Source organism: Falco punctatus (assembly GCF_963210335.1).
Source record: "Falco punctatus genome assembly, chromosome: 4".
Taxonomy (NCBI): Eukaryota; Metazoa; Chordata; class Aves; order Falconiformes; family Falconidae; genus Falco; species Falco punctatus.
Window position 1 is genome coordinate 75,508,396 of NC_137583.1, and position 18,013 is coordinate 75,526,408.

General features: G+C 38.3%; 1 protein-coding gene across 2 annotated transcripts in view; it reads left to right on the plus strand.

Moving 5' to 3' along the window:
* The window catches only part of CDK14 (cyclin dependent kinase 14), a 316,058-nt gene that overhangs the window by 162,727 nt on the left and 135,318 nt on the right, over nt 1-18,013 (plus strand). The gene's annotated exons all lie outside the window — the stretch shown is intronic.

The following is an 18,013-nucleotide window of genomic DNA, read 5'->3' on the forward strand; positions in this document are numbered from 1 at the left end:
CTTTAAACAGAAAAGAAAAAAAATAGAGAGCCACCTGAGGAAATACAGTCTATATGAAGAGCACAATCACTTTATGGAAGCAGCTGTAGGGTTGTGGAGATCTGCATTAACCTTCATTAAATGGTCATTGAAACAGTCTGAACGACACAAGAATAAATATTCCTTCTAAGGAATAAAGGACACTAGGATCACCTGGACTGCTTTCAGTATCCATTAGTCCTTTATGGGGGAGCCTTACGTGGAGTATAAAGTCAGGGGAAATTATCCACTGACATGTTAGCTCTTTTGCCTTTTTTTAATTTTTATTTTAATTTTTGTTAAGCCACTTTCTAGTGGCTACACTTGGGCACGTACTCTTTCCTCTGAAAATCATTCTGAATACAGCTGTGGAAAATGACAGAATTTTTTTTTTAGTTTTTTTTACAAAATGTTGTAGGAATTTCTTTCTTTCCTGTAGGTCAGCTTCTTAGCTACTGATTCCAGGAGAACTTCTGAAGCAAGCTGAAAATGTGACCTATGTTTTTTTAAAATGTTTTTTATTTTTATGACTACTGTCCATATCGGGCTTCACATTTCATGCAGCAGCAGTAATGAGGGAACCTTGTGTGCTAATTGGCAATTTGACTGCTAATATAGTCATGGGTTTTTGTCTTTTAATTAGTGTTACTGCAATTAACATCTCAGTGTGTATTTGCTATGCTGCAGAAGGAAACGGGACTTCAGGTAGATGCCATCCACAAGAACTTGATTGGCCTTTGGATTGTAAGCCAATTAGAAAAATAGTATTAGAAACAATTACTATATGGTTTTACATACTTTTTTTCTGCTGCTGTTTTTCAAAACTTGGAAGATACCTGAAGTTTTCTAAAGATACGCTTAGAAAAAGCATTCCTGCATGTTGCTTTTCACTATGAGATTTCATCTCTTAAGTATATGAAAACAAGTGAATCGTTAACTGTTTTTGCAATGAAATACAAGTTAGTCCTCTGTTGAAGGTGCTGTGCTGTTTGAGATGACCAGTTTTGTTGTATCATTCATATGTATAAAACAGTATGAACTTATCCGACTTCCAGGTATGCCCATATTCTGAGTTCTTCAAGAGGTTGTTGTGATAGTGCTCTAGCTTTGGTGGATAATGAAAACTGTAGGTGATCTTACAAACTCTTTTGTATGTAAAATGTTTCATGTGGTGTGGGGGTTTTGCGGGGGGTGTGCGTGTGTGTAATGCTGAAGCTCTATGGCTTTTGTGGCTGGGGGAGGGAGGCAATCAACTTTTCAGCTGTGTTTTTAAGAAAAAGAAAACAAACCACCTTTCACTAGCACTGTTAAATGCCTTGCCGGAGGTGTAAGCCCATCAATGAAATGTCCACCTTGGATGTAGGTTGAACTCTTTCTGGCTGTATTGCCTGATGTTGCCATAGGGCACAGGAAAGGATGGGACGTTTGTTTTTGCCCTGCTTTAGTAGGAAATGTAACTATCACTTCTGATGAAATTATTGCCTCATTGGACCACTAGGGTAAATATCCCAGTGATGACAAAAAAGGTAGGATTTCCTACCTTTGCGTTGGTGGGCATTTAAGATTGACCATTATGTATTATTTTGAGAGGAAGACTAGAGAAGTGTAAGTACAACCAAGAAGAAATACCCAGTAGTAGACATATGAATGTGTTATATTGTGGAGAGGAATTTTCTTCTGTCTTGTAAGTTTGTCCTGACCTAACAGAAACATCTGCGTGATCTACTTTTATACACTGAGAGAAGATTGTATATCTCCATTTCTTTTTAAAGCTAGATTTTCTTTCATGGCTCATGACCTTGTAAAATTGAAAACCAGATGGGTTAAATTTCTCTTCTGAGAACCAAGATGAAAAATTAGAAGGGATGAGGTTAAAGTCTGAAGGGTCATGACCTCTTTCACTGGAGACATGAGAAATGAGAGCACACCCGTGTGCTCTCTGTATGCACCCCTGTGCATATTTACTTATTTAAACAGTGTATTATTGTAGCCCATCTTCCACCTTCCCAGTACAAAAGACTCTTCTTAAACAAGATGTAAAGTATGATGCTCTTTCTTTATGTTTTTCTCCCACTAATTTCTCCCATACAGTTTGCAATAATGTGCTTGAAAAGGAAGTTGGTTTCGATTGTGCATTTGATTAATTACATGAGGAGCAGTATGGAAATTAGAGATGGGTGTTTTGCTTTCAAATGCACTCAAGGCAGGAGAGAACCTATCAAGAAATCAGTTTCTGTCAGAGATAGGATTGACTTTGCTAGCACAATAAATATAAAATCCTAGAGCAAAGGCCGTTTAGTCTCTAAGGACAAGATCTTCAGATTTTGGTTTCATAAGTTTACAAAAAATCAACAGCATGGCTGAAGTTTTTCATTTGGCGTCAGGCTTATTTAATCTCCTCAGTGTAGGATATCAAATACTTAAAAGCAGCCTGTAGTCGATCATAGTTCTTGAATAAACAAGGTAAAAGAAAGGCTATTCATGCCTGCTGGTGCATTGCACTGCGGCTGAAGTGGAATCTTTGAATAACTGTGGGCATGTGTTTTTCTACAGCAGGGCTCCCAGACATAGATACTCCGCTGTGTGGGAGTGTCTTTGTTCAGATGAACGGTGGTTTGCTTTTCTGTTCATTGTGCTATAGCTGCTAGGAAATGAACATTTATGAGAAGACTCAGCAGTCAAATAAAAAGGGAGAACAGAACATAGAGGCTTTATCAAATTAAAAATGGATGAGCTATAAAAGATGGCTTTCTTGAGAAGATATAATAGGGGAGACTACATCCTGAATAATTGTTGCTATGAAAAATAGTCCTTGAACTCCATTCCTGCATTCTTTTTTTCAATCTAATTAAAATTCTAGAGGAAATTAAAGTTTATTAGGAATTCTCCTTATGAAATGAAGTGCAAGAGTTATTTTTGATCCTGTGGTGTGAATTTGACTACGGTTTTGTTTGTTTTCCCCCGCACATGTCTGTCTTGTGTAGAAATAAAGTATTATAAACCTTTAATGAGTAATGCTGTAAGCAATTACAAACTTAAATGAATAATGCCTTGTGCTTAATGCTCGTTACCACACAGACTGAGCTGCATAGCTGTTCCTTAGCCTTTAGTTAGTAGTTTCTTTAAGTTTTCTCCGCACTGTATACAGATGCCTTTGTTTTGCCTTTGGATGTGTATTGACTAAAAAAAAATATCTTTAGGCCTTTGGAAAAGTCATTAAGAAGTTTTAAAAGCAAGGTATATTTCTAGAATAAATACATTTTTCTTAACTATAAAGGGTGTCAAATGGCTGTACAGCAGCAGATAGGAGCATGAAAAAGATCACTAAGAATATCTTTTTTCAAGAGGTAGTTGCAGTCAGGTGATTAGTAATTAAGCAAAATAGTCATCTAAGCAAGTATGTGATTTGTATTCATATCGAACATATTATAACCAGCGATACCTTATTTTCAAAATAAGGTCGCTTTGAACCTCTAAGAAATATGTACCAAAGACTGTGGAAGCAAATATAGAAGAAAACACCAGAGCAACAGACAAGCTCTTGGCAGGCATCTTTGACTCTGCATGAGGGCACTTCTGAGTGGCCACAGGCAGAAGGGTATGGGGTGTTGGAAGGGTTTAGATAGCAGCAACAGAAGCTCTGTGAGGAGATTAAGTCATCTGGGAGGAAAATGTGTTGAGATGGAGAAGGAGCTTGGCAACAACAGGGTGTTGAGGAGGCAGAAGTAAGATGCTAGAAGAGCAGGAGGCAGAAAAGCAATAGGTGGTTGTGCAAAATGTAGGCATGGTGCTATGTGGGTGGGTAATTGAGTCACAGCAGACTGATGAGGCTGAGGTGCTCCATTACTTCCTTGTCTTGGTCTTCATGAATAAGATTGCATAGGCCTTTGTTCTCAGAGATGCAGTTCAGGGAGGAAAGGGGTGAGTCAAAGATAACTGAGTCAAGGATCTTCTGAGAAATCTTGACCTATGCAAGTTCATGGGTCCGGGCAGGAGGCCTCCTGAGGGTACTGGAAAAGCTCTCTGATGTCATTATCAAGCTGCTCTCCATTATCTTTGAAAGACTGTGTAGACTGGAGGAGGTCCCCAGTAACTGGGAAAAGGTTAATGTTGTATCCATTTTCAAGAAGAGCAAGAAGGAAGGGGCTGCAAACTGGTCAACCACTATCCCTGGAAAAATGATGGAGTGAGTCTGCTTGGAAGTAATTCCTGTGTGAATGAATGTGAAGAAAATGTTTACCAGTTTTAATCAAGGTGAATCATGTTTGATCCATGGGATTGGCTTTGCTAATAAAATTACTAGCTGTGCAATCTCCCAGTACCTAAGAGAGGGTTACCAAGAAGATGGTGGTGCACAGCAAGAAGGTGCTTTTTACTGAGGTGCACAGTGGGAGAATGAGGGATGATGGTCATAAGTTGAAACAGAACTGGGTATAAGAATGGAAGTGTTCACTATGAGAGCACTTCAGCACTGGAGCCCAGAGAGGTGAAATCTCCCTTCGCTTCACTGACTGGACAAAGCCTTGAGCAATCTGGCAGGTTGGACTAGCTGAATTCTCCTTGTGTGGTTCCATGGTACCATGCTTGTTTTGATTTACTTTCTTTGTTAGTGATTGGATATTAGCATTTAGCTATTGTGTATACTGATACAGATCAAGATTGGCTAATCATTTATGTTTGCATCCAGATTCTCATACTTCATAAACTCTAGCACAAAGTCCCTAAATAGCTGATAACAATCAGGTAGGATGTGGTTCCCACCTTCCATGGGGGGCTTTCCAAGAAGGATTTACTCTTTTTGTGCCTTGTTTCTTATTCTCTGTCCCAAAAAATACACTAATGGCCTAATATTCTGACTCTTCTGGGGACAATGTGGACTTTAACCTGATCATAGTATGGTTACTCTTGCATATCCTTTAGTTAGAATATTTTTGTGCTCTCCGAGTTGAAAAGCATGTAGTTATATGTGTTATTAGAAATTTTCAGATAAAACATTTACATAGTTTTTGAGGGTAGGCATATTGACATCACCTTTTGATGCATTGAGAACATCCTCAGGGCACGGGTATAGAGAACAAAACATTTAAACTTGACTAGCATGTGAGGCAATGGTAGTGCTTCTGAGGTTGTGAGAGAAATTGGCCAAATTCCTATTAGGGCCACAGTGGTTTCTAGTGTTGCAAAGTGACTGAGGAAGAGTGTCAGGAACGTTTAGTGTTTTAATGCTTTGGTGCTTGTTCCTGTAGTCAGAGGGTTGCTTGTTCTCATTTGTGGGAGTGGGCTTTGGAGAGAAAACCAGCATGAGAATCTTCATGGAAACGACTTTGCTTTACTCTCCCAAATGGCACTGACGCTGAAGCTTTTCCTCTTAGCTTTTTGTTGTCTTTTGGGGACCTCCTCGGGTGAGTAGGGAGCTGCAGGAGATCTGCATTATGATGCATTATGTGAAGTCCCGCATAAAGCTTTCAGAGTTTTGTTAATATAGAGCCCTGTAATGTAGTAAAAGAAAGAATCAAGTAAGTGTGATTGAACCATACATCCATCCTTCTAGATATATAGGAAGATTAATAAAGATAGCAGGAGCTAAGAGGCTTGAGCTTTGTAAGAAAGAGAATTATACTCAGTGGAGTTGCAGTTTGAAACTGTAGTATTAAAGAGGATGTTTCCATGAATTTCCATATAGACTTTTCTGTGGAGAGCATGTTGGGGATATGTCACGAGGGACAGGACTATTGCTGTATAGTTTACTGATAAGATGATTAAAGCTTTATTGACAACTTGGAAAAAAAAAAAGTTTCTTTTAAAAATGCATGTAAGATTCATACGAAAGGTTAGATAGCATAAAAGATTGCTTGCATTGGTAACCGCCATGTTTTTTCTGTGTAAATGCTCCACAGAGTATCAGATCTTGGAGATGCTGGTATAAAGAGTTGCTACAGTGCCTGAAGAGATGGTACTTTATATTGCTGGTGATGCTTGATGAAACTGTTTGCAAACTTTCTTTGAGAGCATCTCTAGCTGTGTAGGCTGGCTGCCTCTGATCTTTCTGGCTTCAAGTGTGCTCGAGGAGCAGCGGCTGTGGCACTGCAGCCACCTGCCCCTCGGGATGGGCTGTAGGAGCAGCCTGGGTCAGTTCTGAGGCAGCTGGCCCACAGTGGGCTCCTGCTGCCTCACCAGCAGGCCTTGTTGGGGCTGTAGAAATCATGGAAGCTGTCTGGATTTCTGTTATCAGAGGCTTCTGCTGATAAAGGGATACAGCTTACCCTAAATGTAGGTCCACAGACCCCTCTAACACCCTGTCTGAATTGAACAGAGAAAGAAAAAGGCCTTTCTTTCCCATATTCCTGTGGGAGGTTGCTGTTACCCTGTGTGCAGCCTGTTCCCCTCTGATAACAGCCTTTGAGATCTAAAGAATTTGATCTTTTACCCCCCCAGGAAAGTCAGTAATGGGTTTCTTTGAGGACTCTATTTGTATTAAATATTAAGAAACGAAGATTACTTCAGTGACAATGTTGGGAGTTAGTTGAAAAACAGGAAATGAGAACCTGGAAAGTGAAACCCGAACTACTCAAAGCTGAGTTAGCTTGCAGGTCTTTATAAAACAGTTATTTCTGTAACTAATTGTAAATACAGCATTTTCCATTGAGAGCAGAAGCTGATAATGCTGTTCACGGTGACAGCTGGGTTAGAGGCCTGGAGCAGCAGAGCAGACTGTGTGCGTGTGTCCTGGCGTAACCTCAGTCACACACTACGGAGTCAGTGAAAAAAGCCCCTGACATCCCTATTGCTTTCAAGAGCCATGGAAAGGGAGGCTGGAGCTTAGGAGTAGAGCCGAAAGGTAGCTTGGGAACCTTCGAGTCTTTTCTCTTGGAGGAAGGCTTAAAGTTGTAGGCTGCGAAGGCTGTAGGTACTGCGAGCCCAGAGACCCGTGGCAGGCTGCTGTGTTAGTTATTTGCTTTCCCAGAGTGACAGGCTTTCCCTCCACCCCCAGATCTTCCTTCTTAGTTTGTAATGGTATAACTGGCTGCTGTCTGGGAGCAGTTAAAACATTCTACTTCCCCTCCCAGGTGCAAGGGCTTCACTTGCTGTGCTCATGACCTTCCCTCATCTTGCCCAGATCTGTGGTGAAGACTGGAGAGGAGATGCATAGTTGGCAGGAAATTTCAAGCGACAGAATGCAAACGGATAGGTCTGATTGAGGCATTTGGGGTGAAGAATTCCTCTGTGCATTGTTTTTGAGGTGGAGATGTAGAAGAATGTGTGGTCTAGTGCTGTTGTAGATGCTTCTTGCTTCACATCTCTTTGGTTTGTCATTCTCATTGTGGACCCCCATCTAATTCACTTCATAGATCTAATGCTTTTATTGAGGTATCAGGTAAGTCTAAACAAAAAAATGCAGTTGTGCGAATCAATGCAGGACGACCACTTTATGGACAGAAATTGGGTTTCGTAGTCTATGAAGAAGGAATAGATTTGACACAGGTTTACTGTCTAGAGATAGCAGTTTGCAAAAACTGTGAGCTTCTGTTTTCAACTAAGGCTTTAACTTCTCTCTACTAATAGTAAATACAAAGTAGAGCCACATGCTGAATTTTTGTCCATGTCAGTCTTCACTGATTGCTTTTTAACTGTTGAAATTAAAATTCTTTAAATATACCAGTCTTTTCAGCTATTACTAAAGTAGATGCTGTAACTTAAGCTGCTCCCACTGAGAAGTACTGTGTAGGATTATTGGCTGAAAAGGAAAATTTTTGTAATTTTTTTTAAAAAGCCATTAAGGAGCCAGAGATTGGTGTAACTCACTAAATGGGTCCTCTGATAAACACTTCTCAGATTACTTAGGGTTCAAGCCAGTTTCCTATTGCTACAAGTTAGTTATGTTGAACCTTTAAATAGGAGGAAAACATCTTAATTATCCATTAAGGGCAATAAAGGAAGTTGGTTATGATACCATTAAAACAACTATGATGAAAAATGTGTCAATGTTTTGTACTTAAAAAGAACATGGGATTTCGATGTCATCTGTACTGCAGCTCAGTGCTGACTGTGTTCTTTTATTATTACCAGAATCATGGTTTTTTTCATTGTCTCGTATTCCCCACCTAGGTGTTAACTGGGCTGTTACGAGGTAATTGTGCAAAAACCATGGGAGAACTGTGATCAGCTGTCTGTACAAGAGAGATCCATCCATCCAAATGGATCTGTAGATGTATTTAAAATCTGGGCAGCAATGACAAGTGTTTTTTTTAATTGAAAAAAGCCTTATTCAGTCATGTGATGATGTTCTATCAGTTTTATAGGAGAATATTTTCTCTTTCTATACATCTTCTGTTATAGCCTTAGTCTGTAGCCTTTTGACTAGCGCAGCTAGAAGCCCCTTTATTTAAAATATTGAACTTGCTTTAAAACTTCATTGTCCTAAAGCTTCTTTGCTTGTTTCTGATATAGCAGTTACAGGGGCAAACAACTACTACAGTCATGGTAAAGCTTTTGAGTATAGCCATCCTGGTTGGTCCCATGGTACTCTCCTTCTTTGCTTTCTTGGTCTGATTATTGTTTTGTTTAATGTTTCCTCATTTAAGAGAACATACTGTATTACATAGTGAGAAAATTATGCCAGATTTAAAAATAATTTTAATTGTTGTGTTAAAGTTATGCAGATTTATTTTACACAGGAAATCAGCTATGTGGAAATTAAAGGATAACTGGAAAAGGTATAGATTACGGAAGAGAGAATTCATCGTCAGTCAGAACAAAAATATTGATATGAAAGAAAAGAATTAATGTGAACAGAGATTGGTAGTCCATTAAGAGAAATGTACCATTTAACACAATATGAAATACTTCCATAATTGAGATTGCATTTTAAAGAAGTAATGGCTCTGTAATTTATAACATTTGTTTTGCCCCAGACAGTTAAAAACCTTGCCTTACTGCAATACAATCACTATTTATCTAGGTAATTTTTAATAATTTACGCAGGGGGGTTTTATACCTTCTGAAGGACACAGTACTGGCTTTATTAATATATTTATAGTTGCACAGTTTGTACTGATGTAAATGAAAATCAGCTTGCAGGTCTACCTGCATTAAGATGAGAATTTTCCCTGCAGCAACTGGTGTTCATGATAGCCAGAAGAGGTCAGGCAGTGCTTGTCTTAGCAATACTTAACACTTCTGCAGTGATTTACATTTCCAAAGAGCTGTACAAATAAATGCTAACTCCACATAGCTACCCTTATGTATGTTACAAATAACAAAACTTTGCTTGACCTCTTGATCCAATTCAATGTCACCATCCTGGCAGTGGTGTTTCAGTATCACTTTAGAGAAAGATGCCACACAAGGAGCATTTGCTTTTTAACAACATATTTCCAGAATCATACTGTAAGGCACAGCTTTAATGCTCTTCTAATGTAACTTTTTAAAAAATGAAATTGTCTGTTTTCATTTCTTCTTTTCCTGTGACAAAACTGTATTAAGAACTGATTAGGTGGTTCTGCAGGAATACAGATGCCTGATTACTGATGTAAAGTCAAATAATCATTTAGACCTAAGCATATTGGAATGTCTCTCACATAAAAGTTTTCTTCTAAGATTTGTGATTCAGCTAATTTAAGATGACGTATACATTAAATGAGTTTTGAGGCGTGATTCAATTGAACAAGTGAATCTAAGAATCCAGAGATTCCTGTTGTAAGATGTTGCTTTATAATATTGCTTTACAGAAACAATAGTACTTACACAGATGTTCTTAATGGTTTCTCACTTGAAAGCAAAGTGAAAATAATTTTAAAATTTAGTGAAATCTTTGTCTTCTGTAGTTATTTTGTTTGATGTATTTCAAAAAGCCTTGAAATAATTGAGAAATTAATCTTTTTTTTTTTTTTTTTTTTTTTTTTTTAGTTTTGGTCCTTTTGCACCAATGCCTGTACTGTACTGATGTTTTCAGATCATTTTTCTCTGACTTAAGCCAGTGCAGTCAGATGTGGGTTTAGATGCTGTGGATGTTATCTAGTATGCGAATGTATGTACTAAGGTGATACTTCATGCAAAACCTACTGCAGTTCTTCAGCAGAACAGCCAGGACAGCGTCTTACCTGCTAAGGAAGTACGTAAGCTGCAGGGTATAAGATATTGTAGCAATGAAAAAAATCAGCTGAGTATTTGTCTTATCTATAAATAGTCTGGCTTGAGTACTGGAACCAGCCAGCATTAAACTCCGTGATCACTAGAGAACGGTTTGTGCTGGGCAGGGCAGCTATGCTTCAAAAGATGAGGCTGGATAATGGAACAAATGCAGCTGCGTCCTGCAGTGTAGAAATGTGTGCCTGGGTGACACCTTAGCTGGAAAAGCAGGCACATCAGACTTAATTGCAATGGCTGTGCAGTACAGGGGCCAGGTGTCAGTGGCTTCTAGTTGCAGTATTGTGCCTTTAATATATGTCAGACCTTATACCGTAAGAATTGATAGTTTCAATAGCCATGTGGTGACAGTTTTTCAAATTCACAAATTCCAAACCTGCAAGGTAATTTCAAATGGCAGTGTTGTTTGATTTATAAATAAAATAGTTGTTAGGTCTGCTTTTCAAAAGTACTGTTTGTTTGTTGATGTTAGCATTGTTCAAATACTTGCTTCTCCATGTAGCCCTACTCTTGTTAAATTAGCTATCCTAGACCAGTTCCTGGGATCTGATCTGTTTGTAAATAAATTTGCAGGTACTTGTTTTGGCTTTTAGTAGCTGACAATGGCTTGAGGTATTCTTTTAGTTAGTTTGCCAGGTATTTTGCCTCTAGATGGGAGATGATGGATCAGCAAAATTATAGTATCCTACTGGAATAAATCACTCCATAGAGTAACATCCCAGTGGTCATGCAACTGTCACCAGTGTTCCAGTGCTCTACAGATTAACTGCACAGAGTTGTGGACCCCATTAACAGATGGAGAGAGCAGTGTGTGTTTGCTGTGACATCACCTTGTCACTGCCAGTGTTGCATGGTCAGTTAAGAAACAAAATCATCTGAGTGTAAAGAATTGGGATTAGATGTTTGAATATAAAACTCTCATTGAAACTTAGCTTTTGTGTTTCTGTTTGGATGACTGAATCACTACAGTGGCACCAAATTGTGCTTATTTAACAGTTCTTCAGCTGTCTGATTGAATACATTAAACTAGAAGTATTTAAATGGTACTGCTGCCCCATACACGACAGGCTTGAATATGGTATGTGTTTAGTCCTCTCAGCACCCAGACAAAGGAGGCGGCAGTTTGTCTACACGATAATTTTCTGAAAAAGATAAGTCTTGAACAGCACAGAGCAAGTGTATGTATTTCTTTACCGGTATGTCATATTTAGCCTGTCTCATGCAATATGTCAGGTACTTACTGCACATTATCAAGGTACCAGTTGATAAGGGTTGGTTCATTTTCACTTGAACCCCAGATAGTCATCCAAAAATGGCTCTTGCAGTTCTGCTTTTAGTTGTACAGATAGGAATCACAATAAATTGTTAACTTCATACACAGTAGTCTGCAGTAAGTTGTTAACTTCTGTGGTCAGTGCTTGATGGACTATTAGACTTCACGAAACAGGACATCCATAGCCCTCAATTTGTCACTACAACACTTTTCCTCTGGTTCACTTTATTTTTCGTTTCTGAATTCATTTGGTGTGTTAGGGGAAAATCCTAATGGCAGTGAAACATTTATGCCTCAAAACTGTAGGAAAGTGATCTGTTACATTTCTTACCTTCAGCAAGTTCATTGCTCATATGGTTTAAAAGTCCACATAATAATAATAGTAATTATTATTATTATTATTATCTTCTAAACTCAAATCTTTGTCTGGTATCAGGCTCATTGATTCATAGCTGCTTCCCAGTTTTTCTCTTTTTCTTAGGGAATATTAAAATATTTTGAGACCTCTCATTTTCAGTGAAGAATTATTTTCTGCCTGTTTGTCCTTTCTAGAATTTCCTCCCTGTGCTCTGTGATCTTCCCAATTTAAAACCATCTGTTCAGCCATTGTTAACTGTTTGCTTCAAACCTAATAACTTCACTGTGGAGTGAGTAATTCTGACATTTTCACTTACGGCCTTATTAGCAAAGTGGTGTGTTCGTGCTGGGATGTTGTTAGGACTAGAGGGCATCATCTTCATACAGATTTTTTTGTGAGACAACAAATTGAGGATCATTAAGTAAAAATCCAGAATCTGGAAAGTAACATTTAAATCAGTCAACTGTTAAGGTATTGTGGGCATGTATACTGTACCCATAATGAATCCAGGTCTTTTCAGTAATGCAGAAGTTATCTTTGATGTGAAATTGCTTGCTGTCCTTGAGTTCTGTTAGCTTTCATATCTGTGTGAATGTTTACAGTGTCAGTGCAGATTGTTTCTTTTTTATTTTTTTCCCTGCCCACACTGTTATTTTTCTGCTTCCAGACTAACAGAGGCAGTTTGAATATATTCATGCTGTCCCAGAATGCCATGGGAATAGATACATTTTCCTGGTGTTGAAAATGGAACATAAATTTCTTTTGCACTTCCATACCACTTTTTGATTGGAGCTGAATTTTTAGTGTTTCTTCCTGCTAATAGACAGTGAAAGAATTTGGTAGTCATGGTACATGTTCAGCATCAGTGGGCTTTTCCAAAATGTGTCAGAATTTTTTAATAAGGATTTTAAAGTAGGGAAATAAACAGCTTTATAGCTAGGATGGCTTTCAATCAAATTAATCAAAGGGAGCTTTTAATATACAACCAACAGCTATCTATGCTCTTTCTCGTATCCCACTTTTCCACTGCCTGTGATCCTTTGGGTGACTCAGGAGGCAGAGGAAAGAGGTATTTATGAAAGAGATGATGCTGAAGTTGCTGAAAAAAGAAAAACGTTTTTCATGAGGGCTAGAGTCATTCTTTCTGGTAGCAGAAAAAGTATTTCTCTGTCTCCCCTTTCTGTAACTTGTGTCTATCAGATTGACATTTGAGTCCCATTCACCGACCAGAATAATTATCGTCTGTGTTACTGTGTGTGATTGTCTGAAGACATACATGAGATAAGATTTGCAGGGAAAAAGAATCTTTTATTAGAACAACTGATACAGCTGGAAAAAACAGACAGACTTAGAGGCACACATGCCTTTTTCCTTACTTACTGGTCTCTATCTCTTGAAGACTGACTCCTGAACTCCAGTATGGAAGACCAGTCATTACTCAAGTGCATTTTGGGAATACTAATTTGGGAACCTAATTAGCTCTCCCTGATAGTGGGTAACTTGTAAATGAATGGCACTACCATAATCCAGTGGCTGTATTAGGGTTCAGACATAGGATATTGTAGGTAATTTATCTTGTTTGAAAGGAAATTAACTTGGATGCTCTGGTGAAGCTGCATCTTGGAGACAGATGCGTTCAGGTAAACAGCAGAGGGACATGGGAAGCTTCTGCTTGTCAAGAACTGATTTCTGGGTTAGAGAGCTGACCGCTTCATTGATGCGGTGTTAGTGTTTCCACCCATTTTACTTCTGTTCTGTTGTCATTCAGGTATGAATAAACATGCTTCTGTTCAAAAACAAGTAGCTGAGTAAATAGGTTAAGTGAAGTTGACGGTTCATGATCTACAGTAGAATACATTTACAATATTTTAATATTGTTACTGAATCATTGTTACGGTTTTATAAGCCATTTATCTCAAACTCTAGGTAATTGTTAAATGAAACAGGAGGCTAAAAAAGCAAGCATGAAAAGAATCTGAGTCAAGGAAAAACAGCAACAAAAACACCCTTCCTTTTTTTCAGTATGCCTTGCTAGAGTCCTTGTTGATACATCTACATCAAAATAGTAAACAGCTTAACACATTTAAGGTATAATGGAAAGGGAAACCATGCATATGGTTGGCAAGCCCTTGTTTTTGCAGACGTGACTGGCTTCCTCATTTGCAGAATCGTATTCGCTGTGAACAAAGGCTTCATGATTGTCATATGAACTTGACTAAAAAGCTATCCTGCAGCTAAGGAGGTATCAAATATTAATATTTATACTCATGTAGCCAAAGGTGCATGTACTGAATGGGTCTTGAGTCTGGATATAGTTACAGCCTCTTGTAAGAGCCAACCAAAATTTTAAAAATTACAGTGATAAATAGTGTTTTGTCAACAACTGTTGCTAGGTAAAATCAGACACAACCTCTGAGTCTGAGATAAAAGATAAAGCCAGACAAAGCAAAGAAAACTGTATTTACCAAGGAAGGAAATATCTTTATACTTTTTTATTTTTTTTAAATTCAGAGCAGGAGGTTTTTTGTGTTAAAGATATATACATACATAGGCATAGATCGTTTACTCTGTATGTGGAGTCTAGGACATTGCAGGGTATCCTGAGCTGTTGTTTAATGAATGAGTTAAAAGAAAGTTGTGGTTTGTGTCAGGTAGATGCTGTTGTGCAAGCCTTGCAGTATGTAACGCATCAGAACAGTTTCTTCTTTCTGTTTGGATAAATAATGGCCATAGAAGTGAGTGCCTAGAGAACACTAAACAGTATCTGTTCTTCCCATAATTACACACAAGTTCCCCAGTGGGTCTGATGCAACCTGAGTTTTAATAACTGTACCTTATGCTTGCTTTCTTTCTCTCAAAATAAGGTTGCAACAGCAGGACACGTATTGACCCTTTTTATCTTTTTGAAGACACAGGAACTGGAGGGGAGTTCACTGCTTGTTAGGAGGTCCTCCCTCCACCTTCACAGGTGAAAAAGTGCTCAGGCAGCAGTATGTAAATATTGGGTAGTCACCTGGTGATCTCTCCATTTACCTTTTGGCTTTTATGCACACTGGCCATTAAGATTTGAAGTTTTGATGATCCCCCATAAGCTCTGTCTTTTAAAAATTAGATTGTTGCTCTTCCTGTAGTGTAACCATGGAAACAGACAGGGAACCCTTAAAGAAAGTGATCCAACATGCTGTGCTAATTAATCCTACCCTTCAGTTTTCTTTCAGCTGAAGGATCTAGTTAAATAAATTTTGCATGAATAAGCATATTTGGATGTGCAAAAGGGTTTAAAATATGTAGCAAATTTTCTTGCAGAAGGTTATCTGAAAAAAACCTCTGCTAACTGCCATGATTTTCAACTGGAGCATCAAAACAAGAAATGCAGTATCTTATTAGTGTTTCACATATATATTTTGATTAAATTATTTTAAAAATGTAAATATATCTGAAAGATGAGGATATTTCTTTCATGCCTGAAGTGTGATGAGAGACTTCTGCATTAATTTTGTGTCTTCAAGGGAAACGTTCATAATTGCAAATGCCTCCTTTATGCATAGTGTTATTCAGAAAAAGCAAACTTTGTTCCCTCCCTGAGAGAAAGCAGCTCCTCTGATGTGTTAGCCTAATTCAGGTCCTTTCAGTTCTGCACAGGGGCAGCAATTGACTGTACAGTGGGACTGTGCCAAGTTTTCTTCTGCCAAATTTTAGCCTTTGTGAGTATTTCCCTTGGTTGTTCACTCTTGCTTTCCACTGGGCCATTTAGTTTCCAAAGTAGTGTATGTGCTCAACTAGGAAACCAGTTGGTCACAACTTAAAACATATGGACTATGCTCATAAGCCTCTTAACCCTGGTGATGCTGTCTGATGCCAATGTGTGGCCTCAACTCGCTTTTACAAATTAAAGTTTTGTTTGTAACTTCCTTCATTCCAGTAATGATCTTATAACGTAGAAACCAGATGTAGCAGCTAACCTCAGTAAGGGTTTTGTGGTGTTTTGGGAGCGAAGAGCAGATTAAAGCAAAACATTTAGTTGTCCAGCAAGCTGGGATTAGCACAAAAGGGCCATCTTTTAAAAATCAGATGGATTTTAGTTAACCTGGAATGGATTAGAGGTGGAGGAGATCTAGAAGCAGTGGGCTAAGGAAACAGAATGGGTGGCAGACCCAGCAGAATGGGAGGACTGGTTCCATGCTGAATGGTCACATGAAAGGGGGAAAGATGTGCTTGGGCTGACTATAGCTCTTGCAGAGCTCCATCCTGGCCAGTAAAGTGGCAGAAACTGGCAGGCAAGCGTGGATGTTGTATTATTTGCAGTATGATTTTGGCTACAACAAGTTGGGTACTCATTCATTCTTACATGGGAGATTTCTTGAGTGTGTGGATCAAAGACTGTGTGTCATGGCAACCTGAGTTCATTTCTTATCCCACAAGCTCTGAAGTTTTTTGACAGTTTTCCCCAAATCACACAATGTTCCTGACTACTTACAAATGCCTTTTCCCTGCCTGCCTATGCCTTTTCTCCTATCAAAGCTAGGTAGAAAATTAGAGAGGAAATTGTTTGCAAGCAAATTCAGTCTTCCTCAGGCAAGACTAAAGGGGGGCTCAGACAGGCAAAGAAGGATGGGGCATTCACCATCCAGACTTCTCAAATCCTTTCATAATTTTTATTTAGCTTAATAATAGTAGGTCCATATCCATGAATTCAGGAAGTACTGTTCAGTTTAGTCATGTGGGATACAGGCACAGAAATTCAGACTTCCTAATGTTTCTGTGGGCTAGGAAAAACAGCTCTTCACCAGTTAGAGCATTTGGTGGTTTCTGATCTCTTAGAAGCAAATAACATTATTCTGGAGACAGAAGCACTGCAGAGCTTGTGATGTGACTTTTCTGTTGGCCTCTTTGCAGCTATACCTGGCCAGCCCTGAGTTATCTGTGTGAGCCAAGTTATTTGTCAAGCTGGTGGCCAGGTGCATAAATGTGAAAGAGATGGAAGTCTGAAAACTGAAAACCTAAAAAATAATTAAAAATAATAATAAAAAAGGTTATTCATATTTGAAATACAATTTTTTTTAGAAGAAATTCTGGCATACAAGTCAAATTATTCCCCTACACTGGTCTAATTGCTATAATCAGCTGATAATGCAAACTACTGGCAAGATTTGCCATCATTATTATGGAGATATATTCACTGAGATTAACTGTTCCTAAATAGCTTCTCCAGTGTATTAAGAATAAAGGTGCAAAGGATTCTCATCTGCACTCTTATGTGAATTTTCATGTTCCATATTTCTTTCTGAGTGTATGACTTTGCTTTTTGGTTTCTATAAGGTAGAAGACGTGACCTTCTGTTTTAGTAATTTCATTAGTTTTGTGAATGAGAAATTGTTAGTTCTTTGTTTAGGAAGACACAAAATAACCCCAGTAGCGCCTTCTCCTGATTTCCATTACTTATGCATATCCAGTGTTCCTAGCAAGGGCATGGATGGTGATCAAGGCTGTAACTAGGAGCAGTTTATTTGGAAAATGTGTTTGCAGGCCTGTGATGGGAACAGTCATCATAGCCCTGAAAATCTTTTTCCATTTCTTGGAGGAGAGAGGCTTCCATAGGGGAAGCATTAGAGAAGTATGCTCTCTATTGCTGGTTTTAGCATATGAGGGTATCTCCTAAAGTCTTTCCAATTTTACGTGAGATAGATTATGTTGTGTAGTAATGTGAATTATTTTTCATGACTGACAAGCCTAAATGACAGTTATTGTAAATAGTATATCTTTAGGTGGCCACAGATTTCATTGAAATGATTTCTGCTTCTGAGATTGGTTCATTGCCAATATACATTTGTTGAGAGAGAAGAATTTTGCACATACCATTTTCTGATGTATTACTGTAATATTAATATTTATTTGAATGGCAATGTGTAAGTATGTCTACTGCTTTCAAATAGAAACTTAAATAAGCAGGCTGGGGTTTGCAGTGTAAACTGTGGAAGGTTTCCTTGGGCTCCCCTAAAAAAACCAAATCTCATCTGTTGCATTATTTGTCTGGAAGTTTATTTTTCATTTCCTTTTTCTAAATAACATTGAAATAAAAGACTGTTGATGCCTAAGGTTGAGCAGTTAATGGAAATGAAAATCTTTGCTTATTTGTCTTTCATTTAGGTATGCCACAATGTATCTTTGCATCTCTCCTGGGCCTGTGGTTGTCATCATGAAAAGCATATTTTATTATC